Raw genomic sequence first — 27,007 nt, forward strand, 5'->3', positions numbered from 1 at the left:
CTCATGAACTGTGAGGTCATGACCTGAGCTGCAGTCAGATGCTTAACCGACTGAGCCACTCAAGCACTAAATTTGACACTAAATATAGATTGCATGGTGTACTGTTACACGGATAGGTCTAAAATTAATCTATCATTATTTAATGTGACACATAGCAGTACCTCCGTATTTGGTTTTTTTTTTTTGTTTTTTTTTTTTTTAATTTTTTTTAAACGGTTATTTATTTTTGAGACAGGGAGAGACAGAGCATGAACAGGGGAGGGTCAGAGAGAGAGGGAGACACAGAATCCGAAACAGGCTCCAGGCTTTGAGCAGTCAGCACAGAGCCTGACGCGGGGCTCGAACTCACGGACCGCGAGATCATGACCTGAGCCAAAGTCGGCCGCTTAACCGACTGAGCCACCCAGGCGCCCCAATATTTGTAACTTCATATTAGAAACACCTATGATAAAAAAAAAAACCGTTCACGACATTGAAATTCACTGATACTTGAGCAGCACCAGAGCATTTTAAAAAGAATTTTATATATATCATCTCACTGCATCTCCAAGACGACACGAAATTATTATAGTCTCCACTAAGCAGATAAGGAAGGTGAAATTTGAAAATGTGATAGACCTGCCCAAAGTCACACATATATTAAAAAACAGAAGTGGTACTGGAATCTGAGGCTTCAATTTTAGGTTCCTTTCCTCCTGCATGGGGGTAATGAAATGTCACCAGTTTAAGGGGCAGGAGATTGAGGTTTTAATTCCAGCTCCATCGTTGGAAAGTTATTTGACAAGTGGAAAGTTATTTTATGTTTCTGGGAGGACATCCAGGAGTTTCTATGTAAGGTAAAAAAATCTGGGGTCTGAAATATTCCATCTCACTCATTTACACATGTGTTTATACATATATGCATATATATATACACACACACATATATGTGTAGACACATATAGACACATATACATACATACTACAGCTTTTGAATTATACATTAACATAAATAAGTTCCAATGTTTTCTTTTTTTTTTTTTTAATTTTTTTTTTCAAAGTTTATTTATTTTTGGGACAGAGAGAGACAGAGCATGAACGGGGGAGGGGCAGAGAGAGAGGGAGACACAGAATCGGAAACAGGCTCCAGGCTCTGAGCCATCAGCCCAGAGCCTGACGCGGGGCTCGAACTCCCGGACGGCGAGATCGTGACCTGGCTGAGGTCGGACGCTCAACCGACTGCGCCACCCAGGCGCCCCTAATGTTTTCTTTTTTAATAGTAATACTAAATAACCTAACAATATTAACATGCTACAAAAAGTCCACAGGGCTGCACGGGTCATGTTCTTATAATATTTGTGGAGAAATAACAACTATTATAATTATACAATAACGAAAGTTCAAAATGTATTTATTTCATCTTACCTGCCATATGAATGAATGGGCCAAACTATTTTGTTTTAAAAATGTTTAACATTAAGAAGAGTGAAATATTTAACTAAAGACCAAAACTTTCGGGGTGCCTGGGAGCCTCACTGGGTTAAACACCTGACTTTAGCTCAGGTCATGACCTCACTGTTCCCGAATTCGAGCCCTCTGTGCCGACAGCTCAGAACCTAGAGCCTGCTTTGGATTCTGTGTCCCCTCTCTGTCGCTGCCCCTCCCTGACTCGCTCTCTGCCTCTCTCTTTATCAAAAACAAATAAACCTTAAAGAATTTTAAAAATAAAAAAGAGAGACCAGAATTTTCAAACTTCAGTGATGCTTTGTTCAACCCTTCTACACCAAGACGGTTGGAGAATGCTGATTGAACTCCCAGACCTGTCTAACCAAGATGTGAGATGTGTCCTCTAATATATTTTTATTTTAACGAAAGAGATTCCCAAATAATTAGCAAAAATCTTAACTAGTTACATATTCCTTCAATTTTTCAAACCTTCTTGAAGCTTCATGACTTCAGTTTCTTGAGTCTCTGCATCATAAAGTCAGTCTTCCCTTCATTCTCTACCTTTGTGTTGAGTCTTGAACATAGCGTCATTTGGGAAAATAGCTCACCTTCCCTCTGCAAAAAAATTAGCTATTTTTATTTTAATTCGAATATCTGTCTCTCCAGTAGTAAGTCATCAATGCAGTGGACAATAAAACATAAAATCAATAACTTTGTGCTATGCCTTGATAGAACTGTATGTTTTCATTTGATGGGATTATCATCATGTGGATATTAGGGGAAGGTCAGTGAAGAACTGGTATATGAGTTCCTGGAAAGCAGTAGCTGAGATGTCTCAGTGGTCTCTGATGTCATTGATTACATGTTTTTGGAGTTCACTCAGTCTGCTCAGTGCACATCTAATGCATATCTGTTTGGGATATAGAATAACAATCCATTTTCCTCTTGTATTTAACATTACAAGGTAAATAACAGAAAGTCAAGGTTATTTTTAGGGCAGAAATATGATGCTTTCTTAGGTAATCAGGTATATTATCAATATTTACAACACTTACTAACACCTAAGATTGCGGTTTCCCAATGTGAAATGAACATTACAGAATTTTTAGCATATATTAAAGATACAGATATATGTCATCAAATTATACTTAAGATCGTGATATAGTATGGTGGGGCGCTTCCAAATGCTGCAAAATATTAAGGTAAGCTTCCAAATTGGGGAATTCAAACAGCCACAACAACACAGTCAAATACACCCAAATTAAGGAAAAGGAAGAAACTAAAGGTGAGAACAAAAATTAATGAAGTAGGCAGAATATTTTAATAGCAAAACTTGACCTGCTGAAAATGTATTCCTTTTTAAAGAACTAACAAATTAAACAAACCTCTAATTACTGGTAAGAAAACAGAAAAATAAAATACATGATTGGAATGGAACGGAGACATAAAATGAGCTGCCGCTCATTTATGAGCTGCAGACATGAACTGTTAAAACATGGATTCGATGAATAACTTTATATCAATAGCTTTGAAAATCCAGATAAATTGATAAATTCCTAGAAGAACATGATATATGAATATTGAAGAAATTTTTATTCCAGAAGATACTGAATATCTAACTAGTACCAAAACGTTTGTCGGAAAAATGAGTCAGTGGGGCACAAGCCTGGTTCAGTCAGCTGAACTTCTGACTCTTGATTTCGGCTCAGGCCATGATCTCAGTTTGTGAGTTTGAGCCTCACATCAAGCTCTGCTCTGACAGCACGGAGCCTGCTTGGGATTTTCTCTGTCTCTGCCCCTCCTTCATGCATGTGAGTGTGCTCTCTCTCTCTCAAAATAAATAAACATTTAAAATCAACAATAATAAATAATATATAAGTAAACAAAAGTTAAAAAGGAGTCAGTAATTCATTTTTTCTTGAAAGTTATTATGCATCATGTAATAAAATTGGTTACATAAGTATAAAATAATCTTGATACCAAAAAAAAAAAACAAACAAAAATGTGGAAGGGTAATTGTACATTTATCTCAGTCATAACAATTGATTCAAGTATCGTAATCTAAATATTAGTAAACTGAGTTCAGTAATGCATGAAAAAGAATCGACACAGAAAGATCCATTTGGATGAAAATCATGAATGTAGGATTAGGTCAGTATCAACCAGTCAATTAATACGATTTCCTAAAATAAAAGAGATTACATAGGAAAATAGGATTGTCACTGCAATTAATATATAAAGCTGTATAACATGTAATAGCACCTGTCAGTCTGGATGATCTTATAAGAGACATTTGAATAAAAGCTTAAGGCAAAACCATACTAAGTGGTGAAAATTACAATATGCGTTAAAAGACATTAAAAATACCTAAATAAATGCAAAGTGAATGAAAGATACAGCATATTCTTGTAGGGTAAAGACCTCATAGAAAGATGACATTTCTAAAGGATCATTAGGTTCAATACAATGAAAAGAAAAATCACAGCAGGATGTTTGTAGTGTGCAAAAAATGCAGGAGAAAATGGCCAAGAATAACTGAGATTATGATAAAGAACAAGGCAGTCACACCGTCTCTAGTGACTATTCACATAGATGATAGGAATGATAGTAATTTTTATTGTTATTTAGGAATTTCAGTAATTTCTCTGGTATTTGAGCGGGAATAGGCAAATGGCTTATTGGTTTTAAAGACTGAGCCCAGGAGCGCCTGGGTGGCTCAGTCCGTTGAGCGTCCAACTTCAGCTCAGGTCATGATCTTGAGGTCCGTGAGTTCGAGCCCCGCATCAGGCTCTGTGCTGACGGCTCAGACCCTGGAGCCTGTGTCTCCGTCTCTCTCTGACCCTCGCCCATTCATGCTCTGTCTCTCTCTGTCTCAAAAATAAATAAACGTTAAAAAAAAAAAAAAGAGTGAGCACAGGATCAGATTAAAAAAGTGTGGGCACCAGTTTTTTCTAGAACAGGTATTTTTGAGAATTTGGAATTTTTTAATTATCTATGAAGTTATATAATTTGGAATTTGGAAATTAAATTATATAATTTGGAAATGATATTGTTTACTGTACAAAAAATAATATAAAGAAAAGAAGTTTTGGGACAATTAGTTGGGAAGAAAATGAAACCAGATACTACCTCACAATATGTACAAAATTCACTTTCATTTACATAAAATAATTAAAAAGATAAAGGTATGAAGGTCTTAGAAAGTAGTACAGAAGAAAACCTTTCTATTGTTCATAAGGAAGGATTGCCAGCAAGGGGAAAAAACAAACTATAATGGAAATGTTTAATAACATGAACTCTATTAAATTCCAAAAAGAAGTATACCTTAAAAAGAAAAACTTCATATGTCAGGACAATATTGCACCCAAAGAATTTTAAATCTGAATACAAAGAAGTCCTATCAACATTAGAATAGATCAAATAATCAGATGTTAAAGGGCAATTTGCAGAATAGAAACACAAATTGTGCATAAACAAATGAAAACGTGTTCAAACGCGTTAAAACTGGGAAAATAATGAAGGCCCAAATTTTCTGTTTAAAATATTGGCAAAAAGTTAAGATAAATGTATTCGCAGTAAATATTGCTAAGGATGTGTGGAAACTAGGATTTTTACACTCTGGATTGTCTAGCAACATCGAGAGAGTTGAACACGTACATCAGGCATTCCACATGAAAAAAATCAGGAAGACCACATGCGGGGCGACACGGGAAATGTTTCCTAATCTAAATGGGGAGGGGGGGATATAAGCCTTCATTTATCTTTTATTCTTTAATCTGAATAGACCATAAAAAGGACATACTTAAAGAATTTTCATTCTTACAGTAAAATGAGTTGTAAGTAAATACATACAAAAGTATTGTCAGATTAATGGTGGATTAGTGTAGCTATCATGTAGCACATTTTAAGTGATACATGTATGTCTTTATGTATTGTTATATATATTTTAACCCACTAGATTATAAAGAGACCTCAAAAAATTAAATATCGTCCGCAACTTCAATTTATTTCAAGTCACACTCATAGATCACCTAGTGTAATTTACTGTATATATATCATGAGCTAATAGTCTCTTGTCATACTTTATAAAAACTCATATGACAAGGCCACACATCCACAGTATTTTAATGTGGTAATAGGGAATATAAATGAACCCAAAAAAGGTATCAAAAGCCCCCAAATATCTAAATTATCATAGGTATGGTAATCTTTTCATTTTTGGGTAACTGTCAGAATTTTTGAATAGGTCATCAAATATATGATTATCTTTCCACACGGACCAGGAGGCAAGTGTAAAATTAAAAAAAAAAAAAGGAACAATAACTCATGAAGTATAAACAAACACAAGTAAGAATATACCCAGTATTTAATCCACACAACACGATGTTGTAGGTACTATCATTATTCCCATTTTACAGATAAGAAAATTAAGACACACAGAAAAGTCTAGCATCTTCTGCATGGTCATAACCTCTAAGTGGTGAAACTGGGATAAAACCTTGGCCCTTGGCGGTGCGTCGCCAGTAACCATGGTCCGAATCACTATGCTGTGACACATCAGCAGAAATAGAGAGAGATAGGGTTGAAGCCCAAATCTGTGCTGAAAACATCCTCCAAGGTAATACAGGGTTTCCCAGCTTTTAACGGCCAGTGACAAAATATAAGCCCAGGTCCGTCTAATCACAAAGTCTAAGCTCTTTACTAACATCCTCAAATGAAAGGAAAAAAAAAAAAAAAGGATCTAAAGTTGTACGTGATGTGAACCAGTTTGGATTCCATCCAAACATATCTCTCTTAGGCTCCATTCAATTTGTCTATCATAGCTGAAACTTCTATTTAAATCCAGTTGGCGCTTTCTTCCTATCTGTATGGATATCGTGTTTGATACTTTGCTTCTCATGTCCATGCTTTCTGGGACTTAAAATGTTATTTGCACCTTTTCTCCATTCCTCAGTCACAGGGCAGCCAAAGCCACCATCAGACAGAAGCTTCTCTAGGAAGAGGCAGCTCCAGGCAGAAACCGTTTTCTCTGAAAGAAGGTTCAGTAAGAAAAAAATAGTAATATATACACTTCTCTTTTCTCTCTTCACTTTTGTGTTTGAGCAACTTCTCTTCATTTTCTAAACAAACAAACAAAAAACTTTTTGGGCTTTCTGGAAGTTCTTCTTGCATGTAGCTTTTTCCACCAGGCACACACATACCACCCATGCACCATGCCATACACGAACCATACTCCACTTCCCCACATTTTTGCAAAGATTATCATTTTAATGAAAACACAGTCATCTTCTGTCTCTGCTCTAAAACACTTAATGGCCCCTTGTTTTCTACAAGGTTAATTTAAAATCTTTAGCATGGGAAACAAGGACATCTTGAAATGTTTTGCATGTATATGTTGAGGAGTAATATTGTTTTAAGATTGCTGCTGACATTTTTCTTTGTCTACTCAGTAAGCATTCATGCCATTCTCCTAATAGACCCTCGATGCATTGCAGATAAATAGTTGTTTCTTCTACTTCCTTTATGCCTCGGGGGAAGCTGAATCCAGTGGCTTGATCGATTTTGAAGTAATCTCCAAAACCTTGCCAGAGATTGCTACAGCAGTGGACTACGATCCTACCACCATAACTAGTGGCAGTGGACTCAGAAACTTCAGGAAAAGTTTTCTCAGTTTGAAGAGCGACTACAAGAACAGGTAGGATTTTCATTTTCTTCAGGATATGTTTGCGCCTGGGAATGTGACAACTGGAATGAATATGGCCTTTTTACTACCAGCCTGAGAATGAATTAACTGAAGGGAAGCAGGTAGAAAGAGCTGGGTCCTTGAAGATTCTGCTGAGATGCTGGTGAATGACCCTGAAGTCTATCCCTGTTCACATTCCTTCATGGAGAAGCATATGTTCTATTATCGATCGCACCAATTTGAGACAAAATCCCTGTGAATGGCAGGGGAAAATACACCACACTGTATGTAATATCTGAGAATGCTATATCCTGAATTTCTCATATTTTCTGGTGTTCCTCAAATGAATCAATCAGTGGCACTCATTGCTTCAGGGAGAACAGCAGATTTCTAAATAGATTTTTTGCATGCTTGGAAGAAATATTAGTCTTAAAGCAGATACAATTTTATTATGAAAGCTAGGCTGTTTTGGAGATTAATTTGAGCACAACAGTGCTGCAAGCCTGAAATATTTACAGCCTAGAATGTATGCCATAAACCATAGAGTGGGGAGCAATGGAGAATTATGTGAAAACTAGGTTTTCCTCCCACTAGGAAAAGATATGCATGGTTGAACAACTATAGAGGCCAAGAAACTTTATAGAAGACATAGAAGTAATTTTATAAAATCTGAGTCCCTGAGAAGGGTGATAAAGACCCAACTCCAGACTAGACTAAAGTCCCAGAATAAAGGAGGGATGTTAGAGAATAGAAAACACTGTGTTTGCATCCAAAAGACTTAGTTGGGGTGACTGAACATCTAACCAAATGCCCAACCCCAATGTGAAGTAACAATATTTGATGAGTAATAGTCAAATCAGAAGTGTGCCCAAAAAGGCTTTTTAGTAGCCTCACAGAGACCTGTGTACCTCAGCTGGGCAGTCCAAAGGTCAGCAATGAGAAGAAGCCTGAGGATCCACAGTCAGGTGGAAAAGACTACAGAGTGCACGGTCCTGGAGAATGGAGGCCATGGCATGAACACAGATTTCAAAATCTGATTCCGGTATATGATTGTTCATGATGAAGAGGAGAGAACATGAGACTCCATTCAGCAGATGCCAGCAGAGAGTCAGAGATGACTGAAGACCACCCTTCACTGGTTAGACAATATGTACACTCTCCTCATCTTTCCCAGTAACACCTCGAATTGTCCCTATTAATCTGGAGTTTAGTAAGTTCCGTAAGAAGACCATCTGCAAATAAAAAACAGTGAATCCATTGCATCACTGAGGAATGTTTTTGAAACAGTAGCATCTGGCAAAGGCACCTGAATTGCCATTAGATGTGGAGTTTTGGCTTTTATTGATTCACCTCAACTACAGTTGATTACTCACCGCTGGTAGATGATCTTGGATCCTTGGGTGTAATGATAGCCATGAAAGCTCAGAAATTGGTTGTAAGTCATTAATCATCTTTCAACCACCTTAGGTTAATTGAGTCTGAACTGATTAGGGCTGGAAGCTTTAGTCCCTAAATGTTGAGGTGACTGGGAGAACAAGCAGCTGCTTTTTAAAAATTTTTATTTATCTCTGAGAAAGAGAAAGAGTGCAGGCGGGGAAGGAGCAGACAGAGTGGGACAGAGGATTTGAAGTAGGCTCTGCACTGACATCAGACAGCCCTATGTGGGGCTCAAACTCAGGAACTGCGACATTATGACCTGAGCTGAAGTCAGACACGCAACTGACTGAGCCACCCAGGTGCCCCAATAAGCAGCTATTTGTAATAATTAAGCACAACTGAGATATAGGACAGGTTTATCAAGATGGCCATGATGATCCTTCACAGAACAGACTCAAAATTTCATAAACAAAGTGTACCCTTAAAAGCATAGATGCTGAATTATGTCTCCAGATTAATAGTGTGTGCACAGGATGGGTAAGGGATGGCTTTCCCTAAACAGAATCTCTAGAGCTAAAATTGCATAGGAGTTGTGAAAGGGGTTGGCACAAGTTTGAAGATATTAAGGAAAGAGTTGCCAAAGTCTTCATTCTGGCGAGGGCCGCTTCTTGAAACAGGAGCAATGGGAACAAGAAAGCAATGCATCGAAAGTAGAGGATAAGAAATAGATAGCTGGGGATTCCAAGGATTCTGAAGCTATTACTGAAAGACTGAGAGTGAGGAAAAATACACAATACAACATGTTGCTAAGATTCTAGCTTACTAGCTTACTACACTAAATGAGAGGTGATCAGAAGAAATGTTTTTTTAAGGGATGTCGATGAGAATGACTTTAGTGCTGAGCCAATAACATTGCACATCGCCTCCTAAGTCGCTCAGCATCCCATAGTTAAAAAAATGTTACACTCATATTGAGAAGGTTGCAAAATTTAATGAACGGACCAATCACAATGTTGTGTTTAGAGAAGTTACAGAGGATAAAGTACCCAGGAAAGGGGAGGATGGGAGTCAAAGGGGGAAGCTTTGGAAAACAGTGTTTCCCCCACCCCTTTTTTTTTTAACTGGCCGTGAGGTTGGTTATCACTGCTAAGTACTCAGATGGAGAGGCAGCACAAGAGGACTCAAAACAGATGTGTGTACGAATGTTTACATGGATTCCCTATGGCCTGGAGTAGAATGAAAAATATTACTGAAAGCAAAGAATCCAAGAAATCACCTGTTCCAGACCACTTTTATATAAGGTTGTTACAGACGTCTTGCCCGGAGCTCTAATCATTAATATATTTATCTGTGTGTATCTTCAAAAACTGATTTTTTTCGCTCTTGACTGTGTGTAAATTTCACTTTCTGCAAGAAGTAGGAAAAATTTACTTTTGTATATGTGTGTGTGTGAATTCTCAAAACATTCACATTGTCAGTATTGGTCATCCTTTCAATGTTTAGGAGTAGACATGAATCTTTAGATAATTCAGATGAGTGCATGCTGAATGAAAATATGATGTGAGAAAGAGAGAGAGAGTTTTGGGGAGCAAGAAGGTTTAAGTTTTTGAATTCCTGACTGACATTGTAGAGTACGTGCCCCATTCCTCAGAATTAATGGTAAAATTTGAGATTAATTAACTTATTATCTGGCACCTAAATCACCAATGTAGCTAAAGTGTAATTTTACCAAATTTGGTCAAACTAACTCAAAGTTCATAAACATCATATTTTCATTTAGCATGCATTCATCTGAATTATCTAAAGATTCAAGTCTACTCCTAAACATTGAAATGATGACCAATACTGACAATGTGACTGTTTTGAGGATTTTGTTATTTAAACACCCTGTAATAAAATCCAAATTTATCCATTAAAAATTACTGACTTGGGAGGCGCCTGGGTGACTCAGTTGGTTGAACATCTGACTCTTGATATCAGTTCAGGTCATGATCCCAGGGTCATGGGATTGAGCCCCTCATCGGACTCCACACTGAGTATGAAGCCTGCTTAAGATTCTCTCTCTCTCTCTCTCTCTCTCTCTGTCTCTCTGCCTCTCTCCCCCACATGCATCCCCCCCCAAAAAAACAAAAAAATTACTGACTTGGTTTTATTTCTTTTTTTAGTGTTTATGTTTGAGAGAGACAGAACATGAGACGGGGAGAGGTAAAGACAGAGGGAGACACAGAATTGGAAGCAGGCTCCAGGCCTGGAGTCATCAGTACAGAGCCCAACACGGGGCTCGAACTTACAAACTGTGAGATCATGACCTGAGCCAAAGTCGGATGTTTAACCAACTGAGCCATCCAGGCACCCCTGACTTGGTTTTATTTCTGCTCCAAAGTGCACACTTCCATTTATCCATGGAACTATTTTTGCCACTTTTTAAAGAAATTTCCTTGTTATGTGTCTTCCAATAATAGCCAAGAAGAAGCAGTGACATGTAAATAGGGAATGGCTACCATCTCAGATGACACAAATGTGGGCAAGCATTCGTGAACAGGAGACACAGAGGTACCTTATACACTGCTCCAGTCAATTCTTCCCACTTCCCACGGGACAGAGACAGAAAATAAATGGAAGAACACATTAGGGTAGCCTCTTATGGACCAACTGTTTCATATTCCATAATTGAACTCACTTTAAGAAAGCTATTACGGACTGTGATTGGAATTTTCCTTTTGCATTATAATTAAATGCTAACCTACCTGTTATCTCTTATTACAGAATAAACTAGCAGCCAAACTAGTCTGAAGGAAGTATTTTAAGATTTCAGTAGAGGTGGCCTTTGTAGATGGCCTGCCAAACCTTTGCGATACTTGGTAGGGGAGCCTGTGCAGATGTGAGTCATGGATGAGGAGAACCAAGGCGGTGCTCTGTGAGAAAGAACTCAGACCATGGGACGTTACACCATCTGGGATTGCTAAGGGTGAAAGCCAGCAAGAATGTACCCGTCGGCTAGTGGGGGAAGGAAATATCCACAGCCTTAGTAGCATTACACTAGGCAAACTCTTGAGAGCAAGGTTATGAGGAGGGTTCTACTTGTGGGCATGATGAAGCACCAGGTCAACCTTCTAGAAAATATGTATGAGAAAAACTGTTTTCTTCTTGAAACCTGAAGAACTTAAGTCATTTTGATTATAAAAAAATTGCATACATATATATACCTATATGTGTGTACATATATGATTATTAGTATGATTAACTTTCTTGGTTTTACTTTAAGGTCATAATAGTAAAAAACCCTGAATTAATTGGATATAAGCTAGAAGGCAAGACATTTTGCATACATTTCTAAGCTTAAAAAATCCCTTTAGAGGTAGCTCTTATAGTTTCTATATTACCAATGAGAATCTTGATCCAAACTTGAGATCCACAAATTTGCTCAACAACTAAAAGAGAAGTAATTTGCACAACACCAATGCAAAGTTGGAAAAATAACTGAAGTTTCCAAAACTTTAAGTGCTATCACAATACATCTTACCACCTTCATTTTCTCAGTAACAGACATAGATGTAATCATGTATGATTTTGTGAAAATTATGTTGTATTATTTATCTCACAAGATCTTGTTGCCATCTGGATCATTTACATAACAAAAAAATGAGCCGGTTGCACAAGGAAATGACAATAGCTCTGAATTAATTTGTAGATTCAGTGCTATGTTTTGGATGACCACGTAAAATAAGGCTGATGTCACAAACCAGCAAGAGGGAAATGGAACACTGAGATGTAATTTTCACAGGAAATTATGATCTTAAAATAATCAGTCAGTGCTTCTCCGTCTCATGAAAATATATTTAACTCTAAAACAAGCAAACCAAATAAAGAATGCGACAAAGTCTTTTGAGATAAGAGTATATTTTGTGCTACAGATAGGCTATTGAGTTCGATTTCAATCAAGCAGATATAGAGATATAGACACAGATGACATAGAGATAGGTATGGATATTAATGATAGCACTAAAGCTGTAAGATTCAGACCCACTGCAATCTGGCTCTTTTTTGTGCCATTTTATCACCACCATTGTCATCCATCCAAAATTTACCACATTAAGATAGGATCAATAACAAGACTTGGAACTGCAACCTGCCAATGTCACATACTAATCATACATGCTGATACTGACCACATAGCTCATTAAGCTCGGTTGATAAGATATATGAAAACAGCTTTAGAGAAAAGGAAGTTAACTAGGAAGACCACAGCCAGAGTATTTAGCAGAAACATTCCAAGATACTCTGAAATACAATTTAAAACAATGCCTGCCACGACACTATACATAAAATGCACCTGGGTTCTTGGCAGATTAAGATGAATTCTTTAGAAAAATCTCTAAAAGTAATTCCATGCTTTGCACTCTCCAGATGCATAACAGAGTGTGGGGGATGGGAACCTATCTGTTTCCTACTCCAGAGGCTAGTGAAGCAGGGGCCTACAAAGTGCATACAGTATATACAAAGCAACATTTGGGACATATATACTTAATATAAAATAACCAATCTATTTTGTTAGTTAATTAATTGGAATTCTTAGCAATATAATATATATATATTTATACATATATATTTATTTTTTCATACATAATATACATTTTAGTGTATATTAAATATACACATAGCAGCAGCAGCTTACCCAGAAGCCTGTTAAAAATACAGAATTTCAGGGCACCTGTGGGGCTCAGTCAGTAAAGCATCTGACTCTTGATTTCAGTTCAGGTCATGATCTCATGATCTTGAGATTGAGCCCCACATTGGGCTCCACACTCGCCATGGAACCTGCCTGAGATTCTCTCTCTCTCTCCCTCTACTCCTGGTCTCTGCCTCTCTCAAAAACAAAACAAAACAAAACAAAAGTGCAGAATTTCATTCCCATCCAGACCTATTGAGTTAGAATCTATATCTTAAACAAGATCTTCAGGTGAACCATATACACACCACAGTTTGAGACGCCCTGGTCCATACTGTATAAGAGTGGACATGTTCATTCTTGCATGAATTATTTTTCCAACCCGGATTTCCTAAGTGACCTTGTGAGTAGAAAAGTGTTTGTGGGAATTTTAAAAATTTTTTAAAAAGGAGGGAATTTCCTGCCTACGTATTTTCCAAATTTTCCAAAGAAGAATGCAAGGGGAAAAACTGGGTTAATATGTGTGATATTATGGGAATGTATTGTGCACAACATGGCATTTATTCAACTATTGATTACCGATCAATCAAATAATTTTCTTTATGGTGCAGGGAATGATTAGTATAAGGATATCTTCTCTAAGAAAACTGGAGAAGATGGTGAGGCAAGACCATTAGGATTTGTCTGCATATAATTTCGGTGGGGCTAAATAATATGTTGCATTTGTTGTTCAGGCTTTAAAACAACAAAATATCAGTTTGCAGATCTGGAAAAGGCCTCCGAGAGCAATAGAAGACATGAAATCATCATTCCATGTGCACTAAAGAAATTTGCCCTGATATGGCGCTCCCTTCCTGATACTCGTTCTTACCCTGAAAATAGTCTAAAAAATTGGTTCGTGATGAACATAAACATTATTGGTAAAACTACTGAAATGGAAAAATGTTCTTTTAAAATTGCATATCACCATGTAAATTTTATTCGATTATTAGAAATGCATTCCTTTTAAAATTACTTAGCTTAAAAACACCAAAAATATAATTGTAACCATTGTGTTCTATTCTATAATGCAAATTTGTAACATAATTTACTATGTTTTCCCACTGTGTAAAAGTACACCAGGGAGGCTAAGAAGCATTTTTGAGCTCTTTCAGGCCACTTGGATATTATATACGAAATTAGCACTCGTTATACTGAATAATACACTTGGTACTTAGAAAGGTCAATGTAGCTTTCAAAAATTCCAACTTGTGAGATTATGGCTCTAAAGTGGTCATTTTACTTTAAGTACATATTATTAGTTATATGCAAATAAAAACCTTATTTAGTGATAATAAAAATGAATATATGCCTGGATATAGTTACTTTAATTTCTGGTAATAAGATGAGATATATATTTATGTAAATAAAATAAAGTAAAATAAAATAAATATAATGTTACTTTTTACAAAGACAGTTATCTCTACATACGATGGGAGTAAGTCGATGAACTCATTACTGTGAGGTATCTATACATGTTTAATGGAGAGAAATAATCCACCTTCATTATCATGAGTCCTATTAGAAGCCCAACACCTCATACATTTCATAGACTCAGAAACTTCTTGAATATTCGACTTCTTAGAAATGTGTATATGTTTTCTATTACTCTGTGCTAACATGCTGATATATATCTAGTCTATTGTGATTTAACAAAAAATTTAACATTCATTTTTGAGAGAGAGAGAGAGAGAGAGAGAGAGAGTGAGAGAGCGTGAGCAGCGGAGGGGCAGACAGAGAGGGAGACACGGGATCGAAGCAGACTCCAGGCTGTGAGCTGTGAGCGCAGAGCCCGACGAGGGGCTGGAACTCACAGACGGTGAGATCATAACCTGAGCCGAAGTCGGACGTTCAACTGGCTGAGCCACCTAGGCTCCTCCTTATAAAAACTTTAATGCAGATTTTATCAACTCTATTTGATGATACCAGAAAATTTGCTTAGGAATGAGAAATTCCTTCTTTGTGTCTTTATGCAATGTGACTTCACTACTTTACCCACTCTGGTGATTAATTTCACATGGCAACCTGCCAGGGCCTTGGGGTTCTCAGACATTTGGTCAAACATTACTTCTGGGTGCATCTGTGAGAGTATTTATGGATGAGGTTAAAATTCGAATCCATCAGTTCACAGACTAAAGCGTATTGTCCTCCTTAACGTGAGTGGGCCTCATCCAATCAAACGAAGACCCGAATAAAACAAAAAGGCTAAGAGAGCCTTACCTCTTGCCTTCCATGAACTGGCACCTTGTCCTTTTCTTGCCTTCAGGCTTCAACTGAAGCATCAACTCTTCTTGGGTCTTGAAGTTGTGGCTTTCAGACTGAAACTGCCAACTCTCCTGGTTCTTAGGTCTTTGGACTCAGATGGATACTACACTACTGACTCCTTTGGGACCCCAGCTTGCCAATGACATGTCTTGGGACTTCTCAGCCCACATAAGTCATGTGAATTGTATCTACATTACATGCAGCACAGAGGGGTGACCTCATCCAGTCCTCACAGCCACACCTATGCACTTGGCAGAAAAGAGCGGTAGGAGCATAAAGTTGCTGAATAGGCTTTGAATGGATGTTCTTCTTCAGGCTTCTGTTAAAATATGTGCTCATCATAAGCACACAGAAAAAATTCTGAGAAAACTGCTCTACAGTTGGTATAGTTTGATTTTTTGTTTGTCTATGCCTAAGATTCTCTTACCGCTCCACTTTAGGTAATACCTAACGGATCACTGAAGGGTTAATACAGTGGGTTTCTGCAATGGAGCAAATCAAATTCATTACTAATACGCTTCTGAGGTTCAGGTCAATATTTATAAGTAACCACAAAAATAGTTTTACCTTCACTTGTTTTATTATTACAAATTTCCGATTCTCTATTTTAAGGCAATTATTAACTGAAGACTGTATGTAAAATAAGTTCAATAGCTAGAAGGAAATTATTTATGACATTTATTAGCTCTAGAAAGCATATAAAGTTCATCAGTGGAAGCTTTTGATGATTACATAAAATTTAAAGAGCAAACTATGGGCTTTTCAACAAATGGTGCTGGAGCACCTGGACATACATATGTAAAAACACATAAAGAAAAAAATGGACCAAGACATAGACTTTATACCTTTTCACAAAAACATTAACTTGAAATGATAATAGACCTAGGTGTAAAACTCCTAGAAGACACAGAAGGAAATCTAGGTGAGTTTGGTGATGACTTTTCAGATTCAACACCAAATCATGATCCATGAAGGAAATAATGGGTATATTTGATTTCATTAAAATTAAATATACCTACTCTGCAAAAGACACTGTCAAGAGAATGAGAAGGCAAGCCAGACTAGAAGCAAGTATTTAAGAATGGCTAATCTGATAAACAGCTGTTATCCAAAATATACAAAGTATACTTAAAACTCAACAATAAGAAAATGAATAACTCAGTTAAAAAATAGGCTAAATAGGGGTGCCTGGGTGGCTCAGTTGGTTAAGTGTCCAACTTCCACTCAGGTCATGATCTCATGGTTCGTGGGTTTGAGCCCCACATCAAGCTCTGTGCTGGCAGCTCAGAGCCTGAAGACTGTTTCGGATTCTGTCTGACCCTCCCCTGCTCTCTCTCTCTCTCTCAAAAATAAAATAAAAAATTTAAAAAAATTAAAAAAATAGGCTAAATATCTCAACTGACATCTCACCAAAGAAGATATACAGATGGCAAATAAATAAAACAACACTCAACATCACATGGCTTTAGAGAATTACAAATTAAAACAACCATGACAGGACACCTGGGTGACTCTGTTGGTTAATCCTCCGACTCTTGGTTTTGGCTCGGGTCATGGTCTCATGGTTCATGTGTTTGAATCCTGCATCAGGCTCTGAGCTGACAGTGCAGAACCTGCTTCGGATCCTCTGTCTTTCCATCTCTCTCTCCCTCTCTCTCTCTGCCACTTCCCTGCTTGTTCTTTCTCTCTCTCTCTCTCTCTCCCTCTCCCTCTCTCTCTCTCTCTCTCTCTCTCTCTCTCTCAAAATAAATAAATTAAAAAGAAAACAGAAAACAACCATAAGAAATCAACACCTGTTAGAATGACAAAAATCCAAACCACTGACAAATGCTGGAAGGGATCTAGAGCAATAAGAACTCTGTGTCATCACTGGTGAGAATGCAAATTAGCCCAGCCACTCTGGAAGACAGTTGGACAATTTCTTAGGAAACCACACACTTTCATATGATCCAGTACTCATGCTTTTGTATTCACACAAATCAGTTGAAACACGCCCAAAAACCTGTATATGGATCTTTAGAGCAGATGCATTCATCATTGCCAAATCTCAGAAGCAACCAAGGTGTCTATCAATAGGTGAGTGGATAAACAAACTGCGATTCATTCATAAAAAGGAATATTGATTATAAATAAAGATCAATGAGCTCCAATAGAGCCACAAAAAAGAAAAGGTGAAACCTTGAAAACATATGGGTAAGTGAAAGAAGTCTATCTCAACAGGCTACCTATGGTCTGATGCCAACTATATGACATATTGGAAAAGTCAAAACTATGGAGAAAGTGAAAACATCAGTGTTTGTTAGAAGTTTGTGGAGAGAGAGGAAGCGACAAATGGAGCACCGAGGATTTTTAGGATCCTGAAACTCTTCTGTGTGATACTATAATGGTGGTTACATGTCATAGTACATTTTTAAAACTTATAGAATGTACAACACAAAGAGTGAATCCTAATGTAAACTATGGACTTTAATAATAGTTTATCAGTATTGCTCATTAATTGCAAGGAATGTAGCACACTAACATGAGATATAAGTTAAAGGGGGAACAGGGAAAGGTTGAGGAGATATACAGTAACTCCTTGTCTATCTTTAACTTACAACTCTAAAAATTAGTACACAAATTAAAAAAAAAACTTTATAATCTACATGTTTATAGATTCTACATGTTTATAGATTCCTCTCAATAGACATTTTGTTTTCAAAAGTCTTAAAAAGAGTTACCATAATTATCCTTACATTAAAAATGTATGTTTGTTTTTAATAGAGATAACAGCTCTTATTGAACTATAAGATTGCCCTTATAACCCAATTAGAAGAATTGGTGGTGTTTTGTTACTTTCATGGTTTTTAATTGGAAGTTTCATATATATTGCTTTATAGTTTTATCTCTGAAGTCTAGGTACAGAAAACAGAAGTGTAATACTAATCACTAAACTCTGAGTTTCTATGTGATCACTATTTAATTCAATATGCATTTATTCTTTCTTTATAAAAATATATTAATTCCCTGATCATGACCAACTTCTTATTATATAACAAATAATATATGCATGATTAAACTATTTCCCCCAAGGTATGCCTTGATAAATTATTTTTAAACATTTAGCTTCATTATTCATCTTGGCTGGGGAAATGAGAATCAATGTCACTTTCTGGGAGCCATGAAATAGAGTAAATAAATCTATTTCGGTGGACAGCTTACTTAATCTATCATCTCAACTAGCCTTTGTATTTAACAATGTTAATTTATATTATTTTTAAAATTACCTTTTATTTTTTTTCATTTTATAATTAGAGTACCTCGACTGCATTTCTCTCTCAAACTGAACAGGAATTTATAGTTCAAGTAAAATATATGAGAGTTATTATATTATATATATTATGTTGTATGCATTTTACATATTTCACATGAAGTTATATATTTCATATAAATATATGTATTTATATATGTATGGTGTTCTAGAGACATGGACCTGATTTTAAGTGTATATATATTAAATATTTATTATATGTGATTTATTGTATATTTTTTGTTTAAAATTCAGATACAAAGTAATAGGTTGGATTCCACCAGATTTTGAATATATTAGCATCATTAGTTTTAAGAAATTTGCTAGTACTCATAATTTTAAAATAATCCAGCTATGATTATGCATAATACACACAGAATACATACAAAAAGAAACCCTGGGCAGCAATTGCAAGAAACAAAACACTGCTGAGATGAATTTGAAGTGTGTGCTCAAAGCAGAGGAGAAACAAAACAGAGAAAAAAATTAGCCCTTCGATAAGATAAAAAATACAATTTAACACTTTTATAAAAAAATCTATTAAATCTTTGTAAGTAACAAAGATAAGACCATAATTGGAATCATTGGGATGGCAAAAATAGCGAACACACATCCTTTGCAATGAGACTTTCTTTGGAGATCATCCCATTAAAAATTAGTCTATTTCCTCGCCAATAGAAACTTGACTGGCTTTGCTACTTGCTTGACTAATATATGTCTGACATAAAGTGATAGTGACCCAGGTTTCATTAGAGTCATCAACCATTCTCACTGGCTTCTGCTTTCTCTTTTAAATTCTGGTGTTGCCATGTGAACAAGCTTGGTCTTCATTTTATGCAAAAGTGAGACTGTCCAGCAGGCAGCCAGAGCCAGAGCCAAATCAAAGGCCTTCAGCTGAACGCAAATAGATGAAGTAGCTGGAGACCAGTCTAAAGTTGAAACCTGAAGAATCATGAACTAAAAAAAAAAAAGCTTTTTATTTTATGCATCAATTATTAGTTTGTTATGCATCAAAAACAGATATGAACAAAAATATAACAAAAATAACAATATGAACAAAAAATACCACAAATCTAAGGTATTGACATACTATTATATTTTTGAAATAATACACATTTTTGAAAAGTCACCTAAAGAGAAGATCCATGTTTGACATGGGTAGACAGATGGATGGATAGATGGGTGGATTGTAGATTGATGGATGAGATAAATACACAGGCAGAGAGATAGATAGTTGATAGATAGATGATAGATAGATAGATGATAGATATAGATTTGCAGTTATGTTACATAAAAATATACATACATATATACTTGAAAAATGAATCTAAAACATTAGTTGTTAAAGCATCTACGGTTTATTTTAGAAAATTAAAATTGTTTTCTAATGAAAGTATTTAAATAAAACTAATTGAAGTCTTCAGTTTTGGGGGCTCCTTCGTCTTACATTTCTTTTATATTTTTATATTTTGTTCAAAGATTCAAGATGAGTTTCTCTAATTTATCTTTAAGCTTTTGTTTTGAGGCTATATTTTAATTTTCACAAGATTCTGTTGCCTTTTCAGATCTTTTTGAAAATATTTGAAGAGATCTATATCTCCCTTTTCTGCCCACCCATCGGATCTGCTTCCTCTGAAACCATCTTTTCTTTTTTTTTTTTTTTCTCCTTTGCATCCTCTATAGGTCAGGTGACTGATGATTACACGTAATTAAAATTTACTGAATAATGTGATACTTCAAGTATATGTATATGAAGCTATGCATATATATACACACATACATATACACATAAAAATATATGTATTAAATATGCTCACTAAAACAGTGTAATATAAATATGAGTTTAATTAATCTGTAATTTAAGGGCAGATTTCAAAATTTGAACTACTTTAATCAGAAACTCACACACATACACTACACTCATTGTGTTCATCTTATTTAAAAGTTCTGATGTTTGGTAAAAACTGGCTACCAAGACCTTAGCAAGTCCTATCCTAAATATGTACTGGAAATCTCGCTAATTAGATTAACATTAGGTTAATATCTGACTGATAATTAGATTATTACTAATTTACTAATTATTAAAAATTGCTAAAATAAGCAATGTTTAATAAATACTCACTAGAAAGAACTGTCATGTTGCACAGTAATTTCATGAATAGGAGACACCTTATATGAACACTTTGCATGAACTAGAGTAAGCATCTGACAACCTGCATATTCAAAATTTACAAAAGAACATTCCAGGCTGAGAGTTCCACTTATTCCAATCATGGAATATCTCGGCTACATGATCTCAATAAAAGGTTAACTTATTCTGCCAATATAATTGTGTGGCATCCACCTCAGAGAGAATTGAAGCAAATCATCACCTAATTATATGTCTTGCCACAGTGTAAAAGCTTAAGAACTATGTTTATAAAAATGGGAGAACTTTTAATATTATTTTGTTAGGGGAAAAATTTCTAAATTAAATTCTATTAAGCATTTGTTGAGAACCAAGAATTGGTCATTTATTGATCACTGACTACTAGCTAGCACTGTGCTATAGAAAACAAAGTGATTGGGGTGCCTGGGTGGCTCAGTTAGTTAAGCGTGGGGCTTTGGCTCAGGTCATGATCTCATGGTTTGTGAGTTTGAGCTCTTCGCTGGGCTCTGTGCTGACAGCTCAGAGCCTGGAGCCTGCTTCAGATTCTGTGTCTCATTCTCTCTCTGCCCTCCCCCACTTGTGCTCTGTCTCTCTCTGTTTCTCAAAAATAAATAAATGTAAAAAAAAAAATTCTACAAAGAAAAGTGATTAACTCCACATTCCTGCCTCCCTTCTAGGGGATAAAAGATAAGTCAGTGAGAAAACAAACAAAAAACACAGGATAAGTCACATAACATCACTTCTAAGATAAACATAAAGACACATCAAACAGGAAAGAACAAAGGGAAACCACCGTCTTTGAAGATAGGTCTTCTCGAGAACTGGGAAAGTGCCTGCTCTAACTGGGGACTTTGTGAGCCTCCTTTAGAGCCTGAGACAAATCACTTCTCCAGGTAGAAGTGATGACCCCCATCAAATCATGCACATGGAGCTTCTCTGAAGAGACCAGCGGGGGTGAGACTGCCTGTAGGGTACCCGTTTATTGTAGAATATTCTTTCTTTTTCTTATTTTACAATACAAACATTCTAGGACAGATATTATCTTAAACCCTTATTACATATTATTTTTATAACATATTTATATCAATTTGTGTTTGTCAGGCAGGGATAATGTCCCAGATAGAAGAAGACCTCACACAACACAAAGGTATGGAAAATAGGAGCAGAAGCCAGCTAAGAGGACCAAGATCCTGATAGAAGTGGCTGAGATCATTAGCATCCAAGAATATTAGCTATAAATCATAATCATAATACCAAGCCAGTGTTGAGCATTTATCATGTGCCCAACTCTGCAATATATGCTTCAGGTATATTATCTGTTTTATTTTCAAAATAACCCTTTAAGGTAAGTATGAGTTCTACACTTTTTATTTTATAGATGAAGAAATGAAAACTTGAGGAAGTTAAATAACCTGTTCAAACTACATAACAAGTGAATGTTGAGTCTGAGATTCAGTCCCAGGTATCCTAAATCTATTCTGGACCAACGATCCCAGAATTCATGTTTGTATGTGGGCTGCACTCTGTTGGCCTCTGTGTTTTTGTTATCAATGTAAGAGAGTTTAGAATTCTGTATGGAGCCAGCCCTGACCTCATACAGTCAGTTTCCATAGATCAAATCAAATACAGGTGAAGAGCAAAGATATTCACCTTACTGATGTTGTAAAAATAAATGTTTTGAGCTGCTTGTAAGTGCCATGCCATGCTTACCTTTTAGAAACAAAACAAAACTACAGTGATTTGGTGACCCATTGTTAAGTTTTTAATACAATATGTAGTGCATTCATTTTTTAATATTTTTTAAGGAGTTTTTTTTAATGTTTATTTTTGAGAGAGAGAGAGAGCAGAGGAGGGGAAGAGAAAGAGGGAGACACAGAATCCAAAGCAGGCTCTAGGCTCTAAGCTGTCAGCACAGAGACTGACGTGGTGTTCGAACCCACGAACTGTGGGATCATGACCTGAGCCGAAGTCTGATGTTTAACTGAATAAGCCACCTAGGTGCCCCAATAGTGCATTTAATTTAAAATATTTGAAACTCTAATTTACTTTTGTTTTTGGTGAATGTAAATTTTATTTGTAAATTAAACACATGAGCTACAGAAATTCATTTTTTAAGAACACTAATTATTGAAATCCCAATTCTACAAATTTTATAATTAAGAAGTACTTCTTAGTATGGTTTATTAGTAATTTTATCCAACAAATATTAAATTCTTTGGCATAATGCTTTAGAAAGGTGATTTTTAAATAAGAATTTTTATTAGTGCAAAATAATCTGTTTTGACATCTGCTATTAAAATGTTTCATCGTATTCAACCAGTGAGATAATTAGGAATAATTTTATTGCATACACCCTAGTCATCTACTTATTCACTCACTTGAGAAAGGTTCATTGAATACCTATGATGAAAAGGATTTACTTAATTTTATTCTTTATTTAAAATTTACAAAATTGTCATATTACAAAATAGACTGTGAACCTGATTTCCATAGCAGCCCTGTGTTTACAGTCATAAATCACATTCCTTAGTCTTATATAGATTTCTTTTCGCCTGTTTTACTTGTGTAGATAATTTGTGAAATGGTACTCAAACTAATAATAATGATGATAATAGTTCTATTTTACCATCTCAAAAGCTTATTTTGATTTATGAATCATAAGAATAAAATAATTAGTTTAACATAGGATAGGGGGCAGTTAATGTTAGAAATTAAACGGCCTAGGGGCGCCTGAGTGGCTCAGCCAGTTAAGCTTCTGACTCTTCGTTTTGGCTCAGATTATGCTTTTGGGGTTTGTGAGTTAGAGCCCTGCATTGGGCTCTGCACTAACAGCATGGAACCTGCTTGGGATTCTCTGTCTCTCCCCACTCTCTGCTCCTCTCCTTCTCGTGTTCTCTGTCTCTCTCTCTCAAAATAAATAAATAAAATTATAACATTCTTGTGGATAACATTCTTCTTGGCCCCAGATCTAATGAACTCAGATCCACATCTTATAGAACTTATCCAAACACAAGTTTCCTATCTTTAGGCCAAGTTACAAAACAACTGGAAATTATTTTATGCATTGTAAGATGTTGTCCACAAAAGAGATACTTAAGTCAAAATCTTAATGTCTCCAATATAATACACCTGTGGATTGAAGATTTATCTGATTTATCCCCCCATGAGGCCACTACTGATAATGACCATTCTGGTTAATTACTTCCTAGATTGTACCAAATATACTAAAAAGCCTATGGCTTTTTAGAGTAAGTTACCATAATATTGGGTATATATAATAATATTTGTTTTCAAGGTTATCAAAATAATGTAGTCTATTTAATAATTAAAAGCAATTTTCCACAAGAGCATAACTGTCTTCCATAAATTTTCAAATACACAAATACAGAGAAGAAAAATTTTCCGTATGGTAGAATTGATAAATATTTAGCTAAATATAACTTCTGTTGTTTTAAATGTATAGCATCAAATAGCCACCAAAACTTGTCAAAACCATATCAAAATGTTGAAGTCGTAAGTAAAAGAAGACCATATTTTCAAAGCTCAGAGCACTGGTCACAGCTTTCAGAGAAGTGGATATTGCTTGAAACAAATTCCCGGTTTCCCTGGACCTTTTCCTCCAAGACATTTCTTGACCTTTGTAATTCAAAAAACACCTAGCCCCCAAAAGGATGTACATTAAACTTCTCACTTTTCTCTGTCTTCCTTTCCCCTTACCCTATCGTTCCAGGTTGCATTAGATATTTTAGTGGACTGAGTTTTAGTTTTAGACAATATATCAGTATAAAAGGTCAGTTGTTATTTCAGACAGAAAACAGGCACATGGTGGGTGTTGGATGGAAGTGAGGCTGTGTAGCAGATGGGTCCTAGCTAAACTCCAGTGGACTTTCATCCTTCTTGGCATAAAGATTAAAAGCTTTAATATTCTCCACAAAGTGCCACTTGGTCTGGCAAATGTAGACTTTTCCAGCCTCATCTGATGACACTTGTCTTCTAGGTCAGGCTCTGTTTTTTTGTAATATGCTTTGAGAGATTCCCATCGGGTTGGAATTGTGCTCAATGCATGTTCTCTTTCTCCTCCGTCGTATGGTCACAGCAGGTACACAACAGCTTTTCTACACAATAATTCAGGCAGCCTCTACCAGTCACTTAGAAACAATTTAGGAGAGTAGGGATGTCTGGGTGGCTCAATCAGTTAAGCATCCGACTCTTGATTTTGTCTCAGGTCATGATCTCACGCTCAGGAGATCGAACCCCTGAGACAGGTTCCCCACTGAGCATGAGCGTGGAGCCCTCTTGGGATTCTCTCTTTCTCCCCCTGCCTTTCCCCTGCTCACTCTTTTTCTAAAATAAAACTAAATAAATAAAAATAGATAAAAATAAAAATAAAGTAAGTTTAGAACAAAGCTGAACTTGGGCTCCTGGGTAGCTCAGTTGATGGAGCTTCTGGTTATAGATTTCAGTTTAGGTCATAATCTCACGGTCTTGAGACCAAGCCCTGCAATGGCCTCCCTGCTGAATGTGGAGCCTGCTTGGGATTCTTTCTCTCCCTCTCCCTCTACCCCTCCCCTGCTCTCATGCATGCACACCCTATCTCTCTCTCTCTCAAAATGAATAAATAAACATTAAAAAAAAAAGAAATGATTTAGGAGATTAAGCCTAATAATCATCCAAAATCTGAAGCTATATAAAGTGATTAAAATACCCTGGAATATCTGACAGTTGTTAAGAACAGTGTAGGGATTTAAAAAATCTCTTTCTGGGAAACATCTGGAAAGAATGGCATGTTAATAGCTCTCTTCCCAATACTCATTATAGAAACTAAATGAAATGATTGAAAGTAAACACACATAGGAAAATATTAATTAACATGGAGATAATGATATCAACAACCAGAAACTATTGAAATATATGAAATTATGAAGATTAGATTCTTGCACACAGGAGAAAAGTGAAACAATGAATAAGAAGCAAGTCAATATATTCTTTCCAGGGAAGAAAAAGGGTAGCTTTTAAATACAAACCTAAAAAAAATTGACTAGTGTTTCCAAGTTCAAAAGCTAGAAATAAACACAAGCAAGAAAAAGAGAACGCTCTTCCTGTGAATTCTTTCATTCAATGGCAGATCATCAATATGCAGCATGTATAAGGAGGATAGAGGTCAGCCCACAAGCCACATGACAGAGAAAGTCTGTAGAGTTATGTATTACCAGCACTCACCAATGTACCATTCTCTTTTCCCTGGAGAACTGAATCCAAGAAGGGCACATTTCCCCTCCCACTTGTTCAAGTCATGTGACACACTCTAGTCAACCAGCCTTCAATGTATCACTTCAAGGTTCCAGAATAAAAAGTCAGAAGCAAGTTCTCTACTTTGCTAGAATTTTCTAGACAGCTGTTATGGAGGCCAGTGTTCCAGATAATACAACCGGGGGGGGGGGGGTCAAGAACTGTAATTTTACCCTATTTGCAAACTAACAGATTAACTTGGGACAACATCATCAATGAGAGCTGAACATATGACACTTCTTTTTTTAAATTTTTTTAATGTTTATTTTTGAGACAGAGAGAGGCAGAGCATGAATGGGGGAGGGTCAGAGAGAGAGGGAAACACAGAATCTGAAGCAGACTCCAGGCTCTGAGCTGTCAGAACAGAGCCCGACGTGGGGCTCGAACTCACAGACCATGAGATCATGTCCGAGTAGAAGTCGGAAGCTCAACCGACTGAGCCAACCAGGCACCCCACATATGGCACTTCTGAGTCAGAGTCAAATAACTTTCTTTCAAATAATACAGCAAACAGTAGGGGCTTCATGATCACATTAGTTCTCCTTGCCTCCAGTTCCTTAGAGAATGACCCAGGTGAATGCAGCAAGTGCAAGGTGAGTTTTGCCACAACTGAAGAACCCAGAGTCTAGGAAATCTCCAAAGGGGCTGCTGACAGATCTGTCCAACCTCTGTTACAGAAAGACATGATCTTTCTGTTATCCTCTGTTCCAAAACCATTTACTATTCTAATGTCCTTGAAACATTTCAGAATAAAGTTGCTAATGTCTCTTCATAAGACCTGCAGGAACAAGTAATCCATGGAGAATTGTCTCCCAAACAAGA

The 27,007-nt window shown here is 36.3% G+C and overlaps 1 long non-coding RNA gene across 1 annotated transcript in view; it reads right to left on the bottom strand.

Moving 5' to 3' along the window:
• Positions 1 to 1,184: 1,184 nt before the first annotated feature.
• LOC125175481 (uncharacterized) overlaps positions 1,185 to 27,007 on the bottom strand; it is a 94,854-nt gene continuing 69,031 nt past the window's right edge. The window contains exon 5 of the long non-coding RNA XR_007155826.1: positions 1,185 to 2,040. This is a non-coding gene — a long non-coding RNA (uncharacterized LOC125175481). The remainder of the gene's footprint in view (positions 2,041 to 27,007) is intronic.

The sequence above is a fragment of the Prionailurus viverrinus genome, chromosome C2 (assembly GCF_022837055.1).
Source record: "Prionailurus viverrinus isolate Anna chromosome C2, UM_Priviv_1.0, whole genome shotgun sequence".
NCBI lineage: Eukaryota > Metazoa > Chordata > Mammalia > Carnivora > Felidae > Prionailurus > Prionailurus viverrinus.